Source organism: Heliconius melpomene, chromosome 19, assembly GCF_056956725.1.
Source record: "Heliconius melpomene rosina isolate 202511_hmr_F chromosome 19, ASM5695672v1, whole genome shotgun sequence".
In the NCBI taxonomy this organism is placed as follows: Eukaryota; Metazoa; Arthropoda; class Insecta; order Lepidoptera; family Nymphalidae; genus Heliconius; species Heliconius melpomene.
Genome location: NC_140407.1, coordinates 4,881,822 through 4,903,694, shown reverse-complemented (window position 1 = coordinate 4,903,694; position 21,873 = coordinate 4,881,822). Strand labels below are relative to the sequence as shown.

The window sequence follows — 21,873 nt, the reverse complement described above, 5'->3', positions numbered from 1 at the left end:
CGGGTGCTATTCAAATGGTCGAGGTTCGAATACAAGCGAGCACTCACACTAGCAAAAGTTGCATAAACGACGGTGCATTCTGCGCATGTGTGTCGTGTACCGCGATCGAACCGTCTAGAGCCGTGCAACGAACTTCTATTTATGTATCTGATAACGCAAACATTATTGTGTACTTTCAGAACAATGTTTTTAATGTTTCTGCAACTGTCAGATACACGAAATATTGTAGAATATTGTAGTTCGAAGTAAGTTATTAATATTTATTTAAATTGGAGCCTTATTTTTCGTAATAAACGTTGTTTTTCGAAAAAAATTCAGCCAATTTTTTTTTGAAACACACTCAAATTTACGTCCAACTTGCCCCACTAAACTCCTAAAAACCCAAAAAAAGAACTAAAAAAATCCAAAAAATGCAACAAAGGCCGGTGCATCAAGTATCAAGAGCGCATATCTCGTCAGCGAGTCGCAGTAAATACGAGGTAATGGCTAAGTACGCACGCTAGTACAGTGTGCGCCGTCGGTGCAGTGCCGTCTATGCACAATCAGTAGAGAGTCGCATTTCCGCTCCCATTCACTACCACGACACGCGTAAACCGAAAAAAACCTCCAAAATACAACACTAAAATCAAAAAAAATATTATTATTGATTATAAAGAACTATATTTTGTAAGAATTAAATAAAAAAAAATATATTCATATCGTGTAGTGCACTTAAAGTTTTAATATTAGATAAATATTTTTGGGATTTTTTCTAACTTAAATTGTTATTGTATATTCCGCTGCGATGCACACATATCAAATGGAAACGTAGGGCCCGAACTAATTTTAAGATATAATAAATAAAAGAAATATTTGGTGTTTTGTGACGATCGTGATGAGTTTGTCGAGTGACAGTGTGGCGGGGCAGTGTCTATGACCACGTGACCAGTTCGAACGGAACTTTTTTGTTGTTTCCGTTGTTTTTTAACTCCAAATAATTTTTTTACCACCATCAAAAATTACCACCGAAGTGACAAACTGGACCGAGGAGGAACAGGCCACCTCTGACGCATGTAAGTACTCGTGTAACTATTGAAAATTCGGCAAAACAAAAGAAATTTCGTCCGTTCGTCTTAATCTTGGGTTCCGTAGAGTGTGTGAGGGTTACGCACATTTTTTGTGGTCCACCCCTCCCCCCTCGCCCCCGGCATCCCCTCCCCTCATTACTGTTTATCTGTCCCGCTCTTTTTTCTATGACTCCACCATGGCCGTGTGCGTTTCGACGCGTGTGTGCGTTAATAAATTGCAACCTATATTTTGACCGAAGGCCAATGACGGCATAGTGAAAATGCCATTCTAGATTTCTAATACATATTTAAATATTCAATCTTTTTTTTATTGTTTTTGTTCTAACAAAAACTATTGTTAACTTCTTTCGGTCGTGCATTTGAAAACAATAACAGCCAAGTCTTTTTTTTTTCATATTTAATTGTTTTGATTTGCTTATTTTAAGTTTAAAATTAATTATTCTAGTACTTTATTAGAGGGTGCTTACTAAAATATATAAATTATTTAGTTTTATTAAGTTTTAATAGAAGTGTCTTAATGTCGCTACGGGGCTACGCGGGTCGTAGGCTAAAAATCGGCCGTCGGAAACTTTTTGGCGCTTGAAATATCTTAATGCACGTCCGTTTACCACAATGACCATAAATTTATTTAAAAATAAATAAATAACACATAACACGTAAAATAAATCAATTTTTATTATTATTAGAACGAAAAATAAATATTATTCTATATTTTATAGCGTTTTTACGAATTATATTAACATTTAAAAATACCGTGTTATCATAATTTTCGAATAAAAATTATAATAACTGTTGATTTATCTTGTGCTGTTGATTGTCCTTGAATTATATAAATAAATGAAAGCGGGTCATGAACGCATTCAGAGAATTTGATAAAATCACTTGCAATTTACAATCTAAATTTAGCTTCGTGAATTATGATTCGTCAAAATGCATACAAATATTGGCTTATTACTTAAAAAATACCAAAACCAGTTCAGTGTCCATGGCATATAATTAATATGTAATTTAAATATTATACAAATGATTTATTTAAATAATTTTACATAAATGTTTTTTTATAAGTGTCAAAAATTTCATTTTGCATATTAAAAAAGAATTTGTGGCATAATAAATCAATATATATTTTTTATAATATTAAAAGGAACATAGCATTCCAAATTCAATTCCAAGTTCGCGCCCTCATTGGCGCGAGTCCTTGCGCGCGCGCTCGGCCAAGGCGAACTTACACAACTGTCAATGTTACTACGGCGGCCATCTTGCTTAGACGAGCGACGTGACAAATACGTTTTAAACTTTTTAAATATTATTATACTTAATTAACTTTAGCATGGTGACATATTAGACATTTTTATTTAATTTTTTTTTGTTTTTTATATCTATTGAGGATTATTTGTCATATTAGATATGTATAGGTTAGATGTTTTTTGATAAGTTAAGTAACTGTTGTTAATCTTTATTTAAATTAATGTTATTAATCTTGCTGATTAATAGGGCAAAAAATTAATTATAATACTTGGGTTATTTCTTACAATAATTTAAGGAAAAACGAAACTTATTAAAACAACTAAAAACTTAAATCGAGTTGGTAATAATAATAAATGCAAAAATATTATTAAAAGGTCACTACAGTACATTGTTGCAATACCGAAATAAATATTAACATAAAATATATATTATAATATTATTATTAAAATTCGGCACCGATATTTATTTATGTTTTTGACATTTCACCTTATTTTCACTCCCCACTGTACATTACGCCGTATAATTATACTTGTACAAAAATCTCGAGTGTCGAGGAAGCTTTGAAATGTCAAGAGCAGATCTTGTGTCATTAACATTTTAATATAATTTAAGATAAATACTTCATTACAATAACACTAAGATTTAAACGAGACAAAGTGCGTTTAAGGCTTAAAGTAATTTTGGTTGTAAAAACATAATTTACGAATGTTTTGACATCAAATTGAAATCGACTCAAGCCGTCGTAGGTCATACTTACTTCATACTCGTACATTACGCGACGCGTAATGCTTTCTGTGAGATAAATAAAATATTTGCTTTTTTTTTTAGAAAACGTAGACGTTACAAAAACTTTTAGCTACATGGCGGAATTTGAACCTGCGTCTCTTGCAAACCTTCCAATAAACCAAATTGTTAAAACTTAATTTGGTAGACAGTCTTCTAAAAAGTGCTTTACTCTTAACTACAAAATTAACGAAATTAATTTTATAAAATCATCACGTGTACGTTTTAATAATATTTGAATCATATTTTATAAAAATAAATAAATATATTTTTCGTTAATCTATATTCAATTTATAATCTGTTACAAATACCACAGAATATACAACTAAATACGTATAAGTATATATATTGTAACCACAGATAAAATAGTGAAAGGTCAAGTCGAACCTGAGAAGGAACGGTCAATGTTACGACGCCATTCCGGTCTGCATGCAATCAAATGTTTCCTACGTTCCTATACTTGCTTTATCCGGTTTTATATGTCCCACTTTATAGTAACCTATACTTTATAAATATTATATATAACTATAGATATATCTATTTTTTTAACTTCTCGCTATATCCTGCTTTTAGCAGGTTAGGCGGAGGGAATCCGTGAACCTAGTGTTAAGAAAACTAAAAAAGTTGAAATTTTGCAAGTAATTAGTTAAGAGAATACGGGAGAGCCCTAAGAAAAGATTTTTCTAAATTATTACAAGAACATGGAAAAAAATAGTATTTTAGATTTTCTTAAAGTCCACGCAAACAAAGTTGCTGGTCATAAATAGTTAAATATAAAGAACTCATCTAAACATCGAATCTAAAACCACAATGCTTACTTACACTATTGCGCTATTCCGGTATTGACACAATATTATCACGTGGGCGTCTCCAGTTCTCCACCTGTTCGAGAACATCGAATCTGTAATATTATATAATAAAATGTTTATTTACTTACTAATTTGGTTATTTCTGGGCTTACATATCTTTTTTATCAAATATTTAAAGGTATAATTATATTTACCACTTTTTATAAATAAGAAAACAAGAATTAATTAAACTGTACGCCAAATTTATTGCCGAAAATATAGTTAAGGTTGTTGAAGTTGACAGGCTGGTGTTAAGATACTCCAGTTCCCGTAAAATGTTGTTATAATATATAAATTACTAAAAATTATGTTAGCATTATATTGAAAGTTAAGTTAAAAATATAATTTCCTACTCACTAGATTCACGAAAATAAGAAATGCATAGGAACAGATAATAAATATAAACCATACCCTCGCGGTGTATAAGACGGGGTTGAACGCCACTTAACATGCCTTAAATTCGGGAAAATGTGGAGAACGGAGTGTCTTAACAATAAAATTGGATAAAAAAATAAGTGAAGGCAAAACATAAAAAATAAATTCATTTATAATAATCTGATATGAGAAAATAAGCCATTATTAGTTGTCATGGCGACGTCAAGATTCTTGTAATGAGAGCAAATAAAATAAACATAATATAAACTGAAAATAATTGAACATCAATTGGTTTGAAAGCTTTGTTCATTTAGTGAGCTTTACCTGGAAAGCATGTGGAATAGTCATTATTTATATTAAAAAGATTAATATTTTTAAAATGTAACTATTGTAGAAACTATTTAAAACTATAAGCTATACGTAGTTCAAACACGTTGTTATGTAAATTCACTACGTTGAAAGTAAGGAATAGAGAGATTGGTCACCATGCCTTTGTCTGACTATGAAATCATTTAAAAAGAGTAAAATAACAAAATATACAATTAATATGATAAATTAGACTAATTTAACTCATTCTCAGTAAGCGCACAGTATAAACGAGATAGTCGTGGATTTGATTCGCATTTCTCGCTCTGATAACAAGGCAACGTGCGGTGTTAAGTTCCGCCAAAAAATGCAAACTTGCAAATCGGGTTGAAAGTGAAGAACGAAGTGTCTTAACACGTGTTTCCAACATTGCTATATGCGGGACATGTCGTGAAGATATTAATTAATATAATTTAGGTCATACATAATTGTTACATACATACATGTATGTATATTTGTGTGTATGTATAACGAAATCAAAATAATACGTGGAAAAAGGACAGGGTATGAGTGAAGAGTGAGTCATAACTCAATTTGCGAAAACATCTGCTTGCTAACATCCCATTAGGCCGCGTGCCCACTAACTTCTGGCTTTCACGACATTTTTTGTTTTTTTTTTTTTTAATAAATATATAATTATTATTAGATGTAGTGAACTTAGTGTCTAGGCACTCAGATCTCCACCTTCTGTCCAAGGTTAAGACGTTTCGTGTTGAATGGCGCAACTAAACACCGCGAATAATCGAGCTTTTATTTATTTTTTGTATATAAGGTAAACTTTAAAAAATAGTTACATAAAAAAATTTAGTATATTTCTAGTTATTTTATATGATAATAGATATTCAAAATAATAACGTAAAAGCAAATTCGCCTTTTGTAATATGAATCACATATTTAAACTTGCATTTTTATTTTAGTAAAAAGAATCTCGAAATATTGTACAATGAAATGGTCTAAACTTTTGATGGAATAGCTTCATAAATAAATATAACTTGAAAAGTTATTTTATATATTCATATTTAAAGATGAATAATTTACATTTCTCATAAATATGTTCTTTTACTTTTCTTAATTCAGATGAGTGACAATTTATTTAAAATTTTAATTTCAGTTAGTTAAAACTAAGTGAAAAATCACTCATAATTTTCCGTTTCTAAGTCTAATATTAGCACTATATTCACATCTTAACATTTTTCATTCTTTTTAGAATTATTCATATAGGTACTAAAAACATTTCACCTTTTTTTTAAAAAAGAACCTTAATTTAAAAAAAAAATAGAAGTTCATCGTAAGTACAGCCTAAGCCAACAATAAGTTCCCAGTGACCGCGGCCTCCAGACGAAAGTAAGCGAAATAAAAAACCTGACACTTTCGCTCAGCCCGAAATCGAATGACCCATTTCATTTTTTTTTTATTTCAATATGCATTTATGTATTGTTATTTTGCAGTAATTTACAATATTATATGTTATCACCTTTTTCTATAATTTTGAATATATCTACAAAAATACTAATGAAAAAAGTTATAGTAATCGCATAGTAAATTTCACATTTGATAAGAACCTAAAGCTTAGTCGACCACACCTTGAACGGTTTCAAGAAGTGTGGGTTGAAATCCTATTTTGTTTTTTTTTTAACTTAACCGTTTGTAATAATAAATTCGGTTATAATTAAGGTATTCATTAAATTCCTATTATGACTTACAAAGTATATTAAGATATCTATATACATAGGTACATGTGTGTAAATATAGGTAGATGAAAATGGTATTGAGGTCATGTATTCAAATACAAAATCGTCAAGAGAAAGGGAACTCGATTATATAATAAGATATTCATCTTGTTCCTACAGACATACATTGATGGCCTTTTCTGTCTGATCTTGTAATTTGTGTGAATTCTTAATACACTTTAAATTATAAGCAGTTTCACACGTTACTCCGCAGAATTAGAGGAGGATTGCGGAAATTAACGCCGCGCTTCGTCTTAGCAGTGCGGGAAAATGGAAATCATTTCTTTCCTTGAACAGGAATCGAACTTACATCCTCCACGTTAACAGTCAGACGCTGTCCCATATCGCTAGGATGGCCTGTATAATATAATCTATTGGATTATAATAGATACTATAACAATAGTTAAAGTATTAAATAATTTGGTCTTAGATTTAAAGCATGAATGTTACTCATAGCTGAGAAGAATTCAAAACATTCTTAAAAGATTTTGTTGTTTTTTTAACATGTTTACTACCGCGTTTCATTGTTTCTATAATATTTACATTATAATTTCAACACAGCTGTGCTGATTGTTTACAATTAAAACTTATATATATGAAAAGTAAAGAATTATTTCCTTCATTCATTTCTGAAAGTGGACTATAATTTTCAAAATCAGATTAGGTATATAAAACTTTTTTTTTTTAATATTTTCATAATTAATTTTATCTAATAAGCATATGTACCTTATATAATAATAGTAATAGCTATACTAGTTTTGTAACATTTCATAACCAATCAACAATTTCGATCGTAGATTAAAATCAAATATGACCATCGAGTATGGACTGATCGCAAAATAGATTGTGGCTTGCAAAAAGTGATGCAACTCATCCGGTTGAAAAGTAAAATAAAAAGGAACAAACTGGCCCGTCTTGTCGTCGAGAGCAAATTGTTGCCACCATCTTGTTTTATCTATGCTCGCTTTTTAATAGAACTTTTATTATAGTAATATTATGAGAAAGATATTTTTTGTGCGGTGGTGGTGGTAGGCCAGTGGTACAGCGTTTGACTGCAAATATGATGGTTGTGGAATCGATTCACTCGGGGAATTATTATATTTAAATTATTTTTATACGCAATATATAAAAAAAATGTCGGAGAGTTGGCAACGGAGTGTCTTAATGCTAGTGTTCTTCTGGCAACATAAAGAAATGGAAAAAAAATATTTTCATAGAAATATTAGGCGTTTTCTCAATTTAGATTGGTTAGGATACACTACTAAAGATGTAGTGTATCTGCAATCAGGATATATGAAATAATAAGAACAAAGTTAATTTAAAAAAGTAATAAATAAAATAAGTACTTTTTGTTTCTATTTAGCTCACAATCATTTAGAAAAATATAAAATAAAATATATAACTAAGAACTTACATTTCTCCAGCCTCTAGGTAACGTCAAACGAAATCAGCTTCAAGTAATTTTGTTTCTTATGTTATATTTTATTTAAAACACATATATTATTTTTGGTTCTTAATATGTCATTTATCTACAAAGTTGACATTAAATGTCAGATTATGATTAATGTCAGATGATAAAAGGGTTTTGAAAGGTATATTAATAGAAAGGCGAATTTATTTTTACGTATAAGAGCAAAGTTGTCTTATTTTATTATTGGATGAAAAACCGTAATATAAGGCCGTCTTTCTATGAAAGCGACGGTTGTAGGTTCGATTCCCACTTGGGAGATTAATTATTCACTCTAATAAATAGATAGAGACGCCGTTAATTTTGAAAATGCAACAGAAAGTAGGGAGTAAGAGTATCTTGTTTAAAATAGAGTATCTTGTCTAAAAAAAATAATTAAAATTTACAAATCATCCTATCGCATGACCCACGCTGCGCGAGATCTTATCGATAATTCAGAAAGGCCGAAGGAAGTCACTTTATACCTCCACTCCTCCACTTTCCACTTTATCCTTTTTATTAAAATCAACACATAAACAGACGGACTACACCATTTAGAGTACCAATTACTTAACAATGGCATAACCAATCAAAAACCAAAAAAGGCAACAAAAACCGGTTAACCAGTAAAAAGATGAACACTAAATCCATGTATTTAAAGTTACGTCCCACAGAACAAAAAAGCGATCTAATCGTGAGAAAATCTACACAGCTTGTATGTAAGCCCGAAATTAAAAAAAAAAGTAAATCAACTTTTTTTTTAAATGCGAGCTAACTAAGATCCTAAGTCGAATACCGAAGGCTACTGAGAATCCTGTTACGGAATGGACTGGTTTGGACGTCAAAGTTATGTTTTATATATTCCGTGCTTGATCTCCAGTGAAATTTAATCACTGTGCTATCTTGAGATATATATATTTTTTCTATTTTTTCAGCTTCAAGCTCTAGCTCTAGTAACGGGGCTGTCAGAGGGAATTTAGTGTTAAGACACTCCGTTTTCTACTTATTTTGATAGGCATTAATGTTTTGGCTAAATATGTATAGAATAAATAGTAGCTTGAATATTTAAATGTATATGGTGGTCATATTTTTAAGTAAATTTAATAATATTGATTTCATCGCGAAGCAATACCAATGTGATTTTATCGGCATTTGATCTTTTCTGATAAAAAATGTTATTTTTTATGTGAAACACCTTACAATTATACATGGTAGTAAATTAGAAATACAATAAAATGTAGGTAAAATATATTGACAAAAAAAATACTTGTATTAAAAAACGATATATTTAGAAAGTAATGACATAATCGACTTTATTTATTTATTAAAAATCATAAATTTAATAAAAATCCAATCCGATTCAACAAATTTGATATTTTATTGAATCAAATTTTCTCGCATCGCTTCACAACATTGGCCGACCAACTCTACATACGCACTTCTTTATATTACGTAGGTATTATACATACATACATACATACATACATACATACATACATACATACATACATACATACAACATTTAGTTCGTATGCGGGTAAAAAACGAAATAACACAGTGGGTTAACGACCGGCGGTTGAGGCAGGGCAGGTTCTACGTCAGCGCTAGCTGTTTGACAGCTTTGGCGTTTCTTTTTGAATCGGTCAGCTTTTTTTGTTTTATATTATGTTATATTATATGTGTAGTGGAGATGAGCTTAGTTTTAGCTTTTTAATCTGAATTAGTTACTTATATAAGAGTTAATATGGAGAAAGTATGCAAAACAGAACAAAAAAATATTTAGTTTTCTTGATTTTATTAAAAAATATTGTTTTAAAAATACTGTTTACACTAATATCGATAATATTACCAGAAAGTGGAGAATTTAGTCTCAATCCTAAGTTCTGTCTGTAACCTCACAAAACAGCAGGTGCATATACACTAGCAAGGCGTGAAGATAAAAAAAAAGGTAGAGCGCATAATACAAACGGGGGAAGGTTTTTAAATTAGGCTTAAACCTGTTTATAGTTTCTTAAAACATCTAGAAATTAGTTAATTTATTCTATAAAATACTAACTACTCTCTGCAGCTGTCTGATAAAAATCTATATAAAGTTAAATATAATTTAAAAATATATATCAAAATATGTTTTGACATCTCTATTTCATTTAAAATAATTTGATAAATAAATGAAATTACTTTATTTGCTCGCCGTTGTTTATATAAACTAGTCAATCAAGTTTTATGAAACGAGAGTATCGAACTTCAGATAGCTTGAGATTCTACAAAAAATATCCATTTAATATGTATAGTATCTATATTGTATTAAAAGTTGTTTCTTTTTAAATATTAAGTCATTAACACGAAGACAGAACGTTGAACTGAAACATTGTATGTGAATGGACTATAAAATGACGTTTGAGGAATAGATAAAAAATATTACAGATAATAAATAACTGTTTAATGGTTTGTTTTTTAATCTGTTCAATTAATTTAGCTGGCGGGTCAAATTTTTATTATTTCAGTTAATGTATTGATAGGTTTTTATTGTTTTTTTGTTATTTGATGTTTTCTCATTGTTTATTTTTACATTTCATATACTTTTTTAAATAGCTATGTAAGTGGCTCTTTAATTTAATATTATTTGATTATGTACATAAAATTCTAACTATAAAAATGGTGGTTAGGTGTTCGAATCCTATTCGAAGAATTATATTTTTTTTTATTTCTTCGCCTTGGTACACGAAGCGCGGCGATGAACCCCACCACTAAGCATGTTTCGAAAATTTATTGGAAGAGTCTGGAACTGAATGACATAGCACTAGGTTGCCTCTGTTATGCAGAAAAAAGTATAAAATTTCAATATCAAATTTTTAAAAATACAAAAAAAAAAAACCATATTAAAAAGTTTTGTACCAGTCTATCCACAAAGTTTATCTTTAATAACTATAGGGCGGTGAAACCAAAATTGGTAACTTGGGTTTTCTTACTTTTCACAACTCGCAAGTTGCGGAAACTTTGTGCATACTATAATATTTGCAAATAGTCTCACCTTGCCGCTTGATATCGAAATACATATACATATACAAAGTTATTTTTGAATCAAAATATAGCACATATATAGGAGATAGGCTATCTAGTAACTAAAATGTTTGCTTGTTTGCTACTAAAATGAGTGCTTAAATACGCTATGTCTCAAAAAATAAGAACACTGTCTATTTTAACATTGGGATGATACAGAACAAAGCTATCCAAAATTATATTAGATACTTTTAATATTTATATTCTTTAGTGGATGAATGGAGCTAGAGACAGATTCAGTATAAAATTAAAGCATTTTCTTCTCTTTAATAATGGAGAATTTTATGTAATATATACATATGTAACATATATATGTATGTTATTCTATCTAAAAGATGCTCAACTAGCCTATATATAACCTTCACAGTATAATTTGGTAAAGACTCGCTGCTATCTAATTGTCTCTTAACACATGACTGATTCCATTGTCCTTATCACTGTCTTACAAGCTTTAATATTGACAAAATGTTGTGTAAATATACTTTTGATAATTTCACTTATAAATAATAAAACTTCTTCAGAAATATATTTTTATATGATTATCAGGCAGAGAGATGCAAGTAGTTAAGACACTCCTTCTCTTACTTTCTTTTCTGCTGCACTCAACACCGCGTTTTCTCTTATTACTAGTACAACGAAAAGGAAATAATTTATTCCCCCAAGAGAATCGAACCCACACCCGTCACGTTTACAACCAAACGCGCAAATATAGTATATTATCACTAATAATAATAGAATTTAAACGACTTCTAAAGACCCAATCAAGAAATATTGTTATTGAAAAAAAAGTAGTGTTTCATATTTATCGCTATCCAGCTAGCCGTCTGGGGCGACGACCGATCTCAATAACTCCGTATTATAGAGTATAGGAATAAGATGCGTCACGTTAAACCTCACTTTTAGATATGAATTTACTTGACACTTTGGAACTATGTCCATTATTTTTTAAGGGTATATTAATAATTGTATTAATAATTACATTCTTTGGAGAAAAAAAACTTTTTGTAATTTAATTTTAATATAAAACGTCCGTTTTTTATAATTTTGAGGCTTAAGTATTTAAAGCAACAATCAATACTGTCTTTTGACTAATTTAACAATCTTTAAATAATTGTACAGTATGGTTACTGTTCTTATATAATATAGAATAAGATTTCGTAATACAAAATAATATAGAAAAATTTCTGAAAATTCAGTTTAAACTTAAGAATTGCAAGTATTATGAAACTGTCGGTTTTTAAAAGACAAAGCTAGGTCGGTGTGAGACGATCGATAGAGTGGACGAATCGACGACCCAAACCAAAGACGTTGCGATGATCCCCGATTATTTGGATACGGTAAATTAAATATATTTCTGTGCTTGTTTATTTATACGGTGTTAATTACCGCCACTTAAAATGTGTTGAAATAAGGTGGAAAATGGAGACTGGAGTATTTTAAAACAAGGTTTTTTTTTATATGCGAAATAATCTGAAAACATATAAATATTATAAAAATAGTAATTTATCTTATATTTGAAGATCTATTTTGATATAAACGTATAATTAAGTAGGTACGTTAGATCTTCATTTGTCACATCCAACTATTCGCAATGATCTACGAATAGTTGGATGTGACAAATAATATGTTTATTGCTTGTACTTCTTCAACAGTTGAATAAAAGAATATGGGAAGCGTCTTATAATGTTAAATTAAGTTATCATTAAATATACGAGGTATACGAATTATTATAAACAATTTTAAATATAATTTACATATATTTTCTTTACTGTCGTTTTCTTGTTATTTTAGTGATACGACTATTTGAGACAAAACAATTTTACTTCTTAATTAAGTACTGTTTTTAATAAGTATTTCAAGTTAAATAAAATATATCATATCCAATCTTAGTGTATCGGCTCTTCATAGACGCGGTCAAAGGTCCCTCGGCAGTGTGCTGAGATGTTGTGAACTTTAGAAACTGTTACAGACTCTTGATAGAGATATATATTTTTTATTTAAAACTTATTTCAAAAAACATTAGTACCGTTTTTAAATTAACCATTTTAAACTAAATATAAACATTGAGAAAAGATATTCCACTAAAAAAAGAATTATTAGTTTATATTTCAAATTAAATAGTAATTGAAACATTACAGTTACTTATAGGTATATTTTATTGTGATTTGTATGCCGATATTAATATTACGTTTTAATATACACGTTTATAGCCAATTATATTGTTATAATAATAACAATATTACATTTATTAATAGAACTGTTTAATAAGTTATTAATTATTATTCAAATTTATTATTGTTTTTTCACATTATTAGATACTTCACAAATATTACAAAAAAAAAAATAACTCCAAATAAAATATTCCTTATAAAATATAAAAAGCAAAAATAATGGAAATGATAAAGCCTTATTAATATCGCAATTAAAAAGTACAAAACTTAATAATCTCTACAATGACTAGTTCATTCATCCATTCATTCAATATCACACTACCGTCTATTATACCTACTTTACGCAATAAAACTACCAATGTATATAGCTTCACGCTCTATCCCGCATATAGCAGTGTAGGTGTAAGAAACCTAGTGTTGCGACACTCCGTTCACCACCCACCCCCCAATTTTCGAGATATTACGAATTCATTGATGGAACTTAACGCCGGGCGTGTCTTTTTACCAGTGCAAGGAAACGAAAACATTTAATTATTAATTTCCTAGAGTGGGAATCGAACCCAAAACCGTCTTGATTACAGGCCACATGCTGTGCCATGACTGCAACGAATATTTAAAATATTACATCCATAAATTAAAATTTAATAATAAATTTGATTGAATTTCGACAGTTATTTAATTCTCAATGAAACAATAAGGGCATAGAGTATAAACAAATAGACCGGTCGGCCATTTTGGTTCGTTAAAAACATTTTAGAAGGCGGAACTAGGTTGGGGTTTTTGTACAAAATTTCGTAGCGGACCCTCCAATCGCGTGCGCGGGCGGGGCCTGTCAATTCCACTGACTTGATGTACACAATGACCTTTTTCATTTTTTTTTTTCATTTGATGATTTATTTGGACAGTGAGTGAGCGAGTTTTTTCGGCCACAGACTCCGGTGTTTTTGTACGCGCTTTTGTTATTTTTTTTCTCGTATTCTCTGTATTTTTTTGTTTTGACTTTTTTTTGCATAAAACAAAAGAACAGCCATTATAGCGTATGGCTAGGAAAATATTTTTTTCAGCCCACGAATAGAACCAATTAGGTCTATTATTTATTATAGAGGATTTTCCTTTTGTACGGACAATAGGGTTTCGGGTATTATTATAATGCAATTAATTAATGAGCTTTTTTAGATGCAATTTATAATATATGGTTAATACTTGACTCTACAATTAGTTGTAGAGAAGGTTTTTCACATCAAGCACCAATTTATTTTGTTTGTGTTTATTTATTTTAAATATATAATTCAATAGTTAAATAGAAAACATATATTATAATGCAGAATGTTTGTTTGAATGTGCTAATCTCAGGAATGCTAGTCTAAACTTTATGTATATAGTCCATTTATCGAGAAAGGCTATACACAACTGTTAGTTATTTCTATTTCTATTTGGCGATGCGGGCAAAGCCGCATTCAGAAGCTAGTAATATAATATAACGTATGCCTATCGCGTTTACAAATCAATAAAACATAAACAATCGTTAATGGTACGTAGTTGGCTTGACTCCAACTGTGACACTCATACTGGATATCTAGCGTAAGTCCTTAAAGAAACGTTTGTATACGATAGTTTCAATGTTAAATGTGAAAAATAATTTGTCTATTTAGATAATAAATGCTGTTTTATATATATATATATTTAATTTGAATTTAAATGCCATTAATTAACAGCGTATTGACCTATTAATGACATGATTGTAGGTTCGTTTCTCTATTATTTCCCGGTATAATTAATCATTTTACGCACGGATTAGACAAAATACGGCGTTGAGTTTCGCCACTGAATACGCAATGTCTCAAAGACAGTGTGGAAAGTGGAGAACGGTGTGTCTTAACACTAGGTTCCCTCTGTTTACTCTATTGCATGCGAGATACAGTGTACACATCCATACATAATGTAATATATTATTTTACAATGTTAATTAATTATTAAAAAATCTTAATTAAATATAAAGCTACTAATATAAGTAGTAAATTAATAAACAGACAGACACTTCATAAGTCATTTCGTTGGCGTGACGCCAATAGTGGCGAGAGTGAATCGAAATCACTTTACACCTCCTCTGCCTGTGAGAAATAAGCTTTTATTATGTCTTTGAAATATTTATTTATAAAATAATATATATATATTTTATAAATAAATAAATGTATTTTTTTTTGTTTATTTTGAGAAAATTTGGGAAATTGTCTAAATTGTTATACGTTTTTTAAAAATATATTTCTATTGTTAGTGCGAATTTGTCATATAAAAAAAACCTTAAAAAAATAAAAACAAAAATCTCCCTATTGTAAATAATTTTACTAAACTATTATCATTATTCATAGGAAAGATATGACGAAATAAAAATATACTTACTTCGCTAACTCTTCATACTTACATTTCAAAATTATATTATTGTTACTGTAGTTTACTGTTTTATTCATAAATATTATTTTATCATATATCAAATGTTTAAAAAAATGATGGATCTTTTAATCACTTATGAAGTTAATATTTTTACCCTCCAAATGAATATTAGAGTGGCAATACTCAAGTAAACGTCACTAGATGGCGTTAGTTTACACAAAAATTTCTGAAGGGCTCTTGTTTAATACTTCTTTAGTTTCATAACACTAATATTACCTATGAAATTTCATCTATTTGATTTAATTTATACAGATGTTGATTATATACTGCAAGTAGTTCCTGAGATTAGGGCGTTCAACCAAAACGTTTAAAAATTTAAAATGAATATAGAAGTAAGTATTTATAGATAAATATAATTGTATGTGAATATATGATTTTAATCAATTTTATTCCTACGTATCCTATAAGTCACAAAAAACAGAATGAATTAATTAGTAACATTAGATTTATTTCTCCGTTCTCCACATTTAATTTATTAAGAGAATTGAATAATGAAATACAACGCTAAATTTAACCAAAAACTAAAATATAATTTTAGTAAGTATGTGTCACAGATAAACAACAAATTGCTTCATGGCTAAACCAATCATATTTAGTTAATGCCCACATACGAGTACTACTAACGGGGAAGTGAAAATTTATCAGTAGATAAAGTATATGACGCCATGTTTAAAATAGTGACACAAATCAGCCATTTTGTTTTACTTTTATTTGTGATTTTTTTTAAATTCCCAAAAAAAGTAGTGTATTTTTTATTGAAGAGAAAATAATGTTCCAATTTTTATTTATATGCTAATATAGAGTTTTTTAAAGGGTTACTTTTACTCATTTTATATTAATAGCTTTACATATATTTTTCGCTAACTAATTTTATAATATTTATTGAATAAGTTACATATTGTTATGGAAGATAAAAAATAGAAGATTCAGGAATTTTCATTTTTCTAAAAGAAAGGAAAGCGATTGTTATTTTAAATTTTCCAAAAAAAAAGTAAACTATTACAATAAAGGAAAAAAAACCTAAAATTATTATTAAAATTCTAATGCGCATACAACTGCATATTTACCCCACATACCTACTTTAAAGCGTAAAAATAAAATATTAAATGATTTTCTTATCACAAGCGCATTACAGCATGATTCATTTTCCTGTCAAACGTGCACACAAAATTTATTATGGAACCTAATAACTTTTTAGACCATCGCGGTGCAATGGGACGATGTCAGACTTTAAACGTGGTAGATATGGGTTTGATTCTGATAAGGGGGAATGAATTATTTTCATTTCTTCTCAATAGTACCAAGACAAAACAAAATGTTGAATTACGTTAGTGTTCAATATGACAAGACAGCACGACGTTGAGTTACACCACTCAACATGCAATGTCTCTAAGATTAAATACGGAATGTCTTCACACTAGGTTCCCTCAACTTACCTTTCTATATATTGGATAGAGAGTGAACTTATCATAAAAATTACAAGGTTTTCAATATTGGGACCTTGAACCAATGTACTTACTGCATAAGTCCTAACTGCATCAATGCAACACATATTATCCTTTTATATTGAGGTCATATATTTAACATTGTAACTTAATATTGTTATCAAATTAAGAATAATAATGAGTTCATGAAGCCAGTCGTGGTGCAGAGACATACTCGTAAGAGTGTGACTGTAAACGCGAATGGTTGTGAGTTCGATTCCAACTTGGGGAATTGAAATATTTATTTAAATATATATATTTTCATTTCTTCGCTCTGATATCGAGTAAACTGGAAAATTCTATTTTTGTCTTGATCTCGAAAGAATTTTGAGAAATATTCTCTAAATGTTGTCATGACACTCTTTAACCTACCTACACGTGCCTAATCATTCAGGCATCGATATACAAGAAAAATAAAAAGAAAAGATAATTGTATTTAAATAATAATTAGAAATTTTGTCAAATCAAAGTTTATTTAAAATTGTCTACATTATTGGTAAAAAACAATATAAGTACAAACAAAAACAAAAAACCCACCAAACAATAATAATTCCGCCATTTTTAAATAAAAACATAACAAAAACAATGGCCATTTGTTAATGATTAAAGTGAACTAACACGTGAGCAACGTTTTTCCTGTTTTCAATTTCGATATAGAAAACCGTATTTAACTTAAATATATAATAATAATAATAATGACATAAACATACAAACCTATAAATATAATTTAATAATTTGATAATATATGTGTATGTATGATATATAGACTCTAATAAACTATTATTTTTTAGTTTCTCGCTGTATCCTACATGAAACAGGATAGGCAAAGAGAACCTAGTGTTAATACACTTCGTTCTCGATAATATACGAGTATGTTCGTATAAGCAAAAGATTTATTTTTCTTTCTTTTCATGTAATGACCTAAAGTTTATCGGAATAGGGGAACGAGGACAGAGTTAACTGTGCCCACTAAAGTTTAGTCTGGTGTCCACTTAAAAAAATATTGAGAAAGAACACTTAGAAATCAAAGTCAAAGCTCCCCAAAAAAACTATCTCCAAATACAAAAAATATTTTTTTTCTATTGTCAAAGATTCCAAAGAATAGAATTAAGAAGATTAGAAATTTCATATGGCACAAAAATTATTTAACAAAAAAACACTACCTTCAATATACCCAATATACTTTTACAGTATATAAAAAAAAATAACGCTATAGTATCGTTATCGAGACCTGCACAATACACATACGAGTACGTACACGAACCGCGCCCATGTGCTACACACCTTTATTTGATAGCGATGTTTGTATGCCTTTATCCTAATTGACGCGTGAAATGAAACGATTTCTCGATTTTTTTTCCAATTTTTTAAGTTCACGTTGTAACCCGTGTATGGCACGGGAGGCAGCGGCGACATAATGTTAAGACACTCCGTTCTTCACTTTTTGCTCAATTTTGGAGATAACTCTCCCTCTTCAGCCAGTTCTTCCAGATTCAGCTAGAAAACAATACATTAATATATTATGAATTTTTTGCCTATAGCTATAATTGCTGGCTCAATTCCCGTTCAGGAGAATAATTATAACTAAGTATTTAATTTATCATTTGTGTAATACAACAAAATACGTCGTTAAAGTTTGGCGCTTAAAACGTAGTGTCTCAAATATAAGGCGAAAAGATTACTACAGTGTCTTGACAATAGGGGCCCGTATTTATAAATCGCTCTAAACTCTGAGATCAATCTTAAGAGCATCTTTGAGATGCAATTTTCATTCATAGATTATTAGAATTTATGAATGCCAAAAACGCATCTCAAGATCAATCTCAGAACTGAGATTTATACATAAAATACTTAAGATGGTGCCTCTTTAATTAAAAAATAGTAAAAAACGAGATATAAAAATAACATTAAATAAACTAGTTAGGTACATTTCTTAGGTATGTTAGGTTTTCAGAACATGGAAACGAAAGTCCATTCTTAAAATATAGCAGCTAAAGTATATGTACCTAGATTTTGCCACAGTGGAACTATGAATGAAAATACTACAGCATTTTCCAATTTATACTAGCATAGTTATTTTAACTTCACACATTTACATAAGGAGTATAATGATAATATAACATTTTGACTTAGATTTTGTTGTTGTTATAGATGTGATGTTTGTTGTTATAGATTTTGTTTGCCTAAATTATTTTTAAATTATTACAGATGACTGTAAGTATAAAATATATAAAGAAATATCATAAAAATATTAAATTATTTTTAAGTTTTTTTTATTCTATCTCAAATTAAGTATATTGTTTTTAGTCATTACTCAACTATGATTTTTATTTGTATACAATTTTTTAATGATACTCGAAATTTTAATAACTTTTAAAATAATAAATATCTTCATTTACTGATAGATTTATAGAAAGAATATTTACAGGAAATACAATTTTTTATTGTACCTATTCCTAATATTGCAGTGTAGGCAGATGGAGCCTAGTATGGTACTTACTCCCAAATTTTCCGCCCAATTTTCAAGATTTTGCGTGGTAAGTATCACACAAGATCACAACGCCACGCATAATAAAATATTATATAAACTTAGAAATTTTATTAAAAAAAAACTTTAACTTTAATTTTTTAGAACCTACAATGTTAATTTAGAACTTTTTAGAACCCAAAACGTTAATTTGCAATTTCTATTCACAAATCTCATTAATAGACAAGATATCAAAAACAATTTGCCGTCGGTATCATATCGACGTAGGTACATTTTTTACAACTTCCTCTGTTAAATTAAAAATGTAATGGAATATCCACATGGCTGTATCATTATAGATGTGATCGTTAAATTAAAAATAGCTAGTTTTTGCGAAGCTATCTATCAAAAGTGATGGGAGCTATAGAATTATAATCCAAGTTATATTCATTGTGGTGTAGGGAGGTTATAGGGTTCAAATATCATCAAAGTCCATAGAGGACTAATTATATATATATCTCTATAATAATGATTATAATTATGTTTCTTTGGAATAATGTATCCTACCTAACACATAATGTCTAATAATATAAAAAATGGGTCAGAGGTGGATATACCACCATACAGATTCTGAAATTGTTTTGAGTAATGAGTGACTCTACAATTTAGTAATGACTAAATTATAGAAAAATTATATATCAAAAAACTACATAAGCTTAAAAAATACTTGATAAGACATGCATAAATTATAAATACCATACATACATATTATAATATAAATTTAATGTCCAGAAATAGAATAAATAGTAAAAATGCGTAACATTAGACATTTTTTGCGTGCAAGTTAACGCACTCGAAGGCATCCCACGCACACCACCACACCAAATACACCACTGCGCCTGTGTGTGTGCACGCACTTACACACACACGCGTGAGCTCGAAGGACACGCGGCGAGGTCGTTAACCCCGAGTTTTTTGCGAGCGCACCGCGTACTGCTCTCGTCGTACATTGGCCGATGCGTTTTTTTTTTGTTTTTTTTTTCACTTTATTTAGTCTTCGACCAAAAGATCGTTCACTCGATCGCATAGCTGTGGGAATAGGGATATGATGTCAGTTTTATGAACCGGACTTACGTGTATACCGTTTATTTAGATTGCATGTAGATTTTTTTTCAGTCATACATAATTTATCAACCTATGTATGGAATCGTTTCTGTAATATATAATTGCAGGTTTTAAGTTGTATGATATTCTTGTTTCTATTAATCGATACAAGTTCAATTATATGAGTCACGTTAAAGTTATCGAGATCAATGACAGATTTGAAGCGGGCTATTTCGTGTAACACTAATCAAAAGCCAATGCCATCTAACGCCTAAAGGTCTAACCTTGTCCTGCTTACACCAGTTCGAGCCAGTAATGACTACTTTTTATACAGTACCGCTACTTTTATAAATGTAAAGAGAGCAACATCTGAATACGAACTAAAAATGGAAACGTCCGACAAAGCGTAGTTTGAGTAATAATACTTGTAAACATCTCAGTTGCTCCGTAAATTTTATGATCGGAAGCTTTTAATAGTTATGCTCGTAACTCGAAGTTTCTTTTTAATTGGTATGTTTTCTTTCTTATACTTTCCGATATCTGGAGTCATACGGTCTTAGTTATTAGTTTTATCGCTATAAGTTTTGCACATGCACACAAATTACTATTAGGTGAATCGGATTTCTCTAATATACTTGACTTGGCCTATTTAAGTTGACCGACCAAGTAAACTTCGTGATTGCTAAATTGAGATCGTAACAGTTGGAACTCTGCGGTCTCGACTACGGAGCAATTAGAAATAGGCACGAGTTCATATATGCATATTGGAGTTTACGAACTTTAATAACATCGAGTCGCCTTCGCATAAGACCAAATAAAAGTGTCCGCTTTGTACAATGTTATTGACATTGCAAAAGCATTATGAGTCACGGCGCGAATGTCAAGATTAGCATTGTGGTCGACTTATACAAAATACAAAGGATTCATACCGTACCTATTTATTTAAGCAAACAAATGGATTGACATAACCACGGTTAATGCAACTGCTAAAAAAAGTCTCTCAATGAAATGCGTAAACAAAAAAATATAGAGACAAAAGAGAGCCGGCCAACTCTGAGTTCCCCCAGTATGGTTCCGGACCTAGCCTAACATTCGGCGCCACCCCAATTCCGTCCCGAACCTACCCCACGCTGACGCACCTTGTGCCTTGTGCACGTACAGTGTACGCGGCGCGTGCGTGTGCGTGCGTGCGCGCGTGTGCGTGCATTGAGACGTTCGATTCGTTTTGCGCTCTCGCTTTTTAAATTCTAAACTTCAAAAGGCGGGGCCGTT

At 30.0% G+C, this 21,873-nt stretch overlaps 1 protein-coding gene across 5 annotated transcripts in view; it reads left to right on the top strand.

Annotated features, from left to right (window-relative positions):
- The window catches only part of LOC146528444 (uncharacterized), a 188,636-nt gene that overhangs the window by 70,176 nt on the left and 96,587 nt on the right, over nucleotides 1-21,873 (top strand). For 2 of the 5 annotated variants that reach the window (XM_085203555.1, XM_085203554.1), the window contains exon 1: nucleotides 467-1,052. The exons of the other annotated variants lie outside the window; for them this stretch is intronic. The gene's annotated coding sequence lies outside the window, so the exon portion shown is untranslated. Of the gene's footprint in view, nucleotides 1-466; nucleotides 1,053-21,873 lie in introns of those variants that run through there. 5 annotated transcript variants of the gene reach the window in all.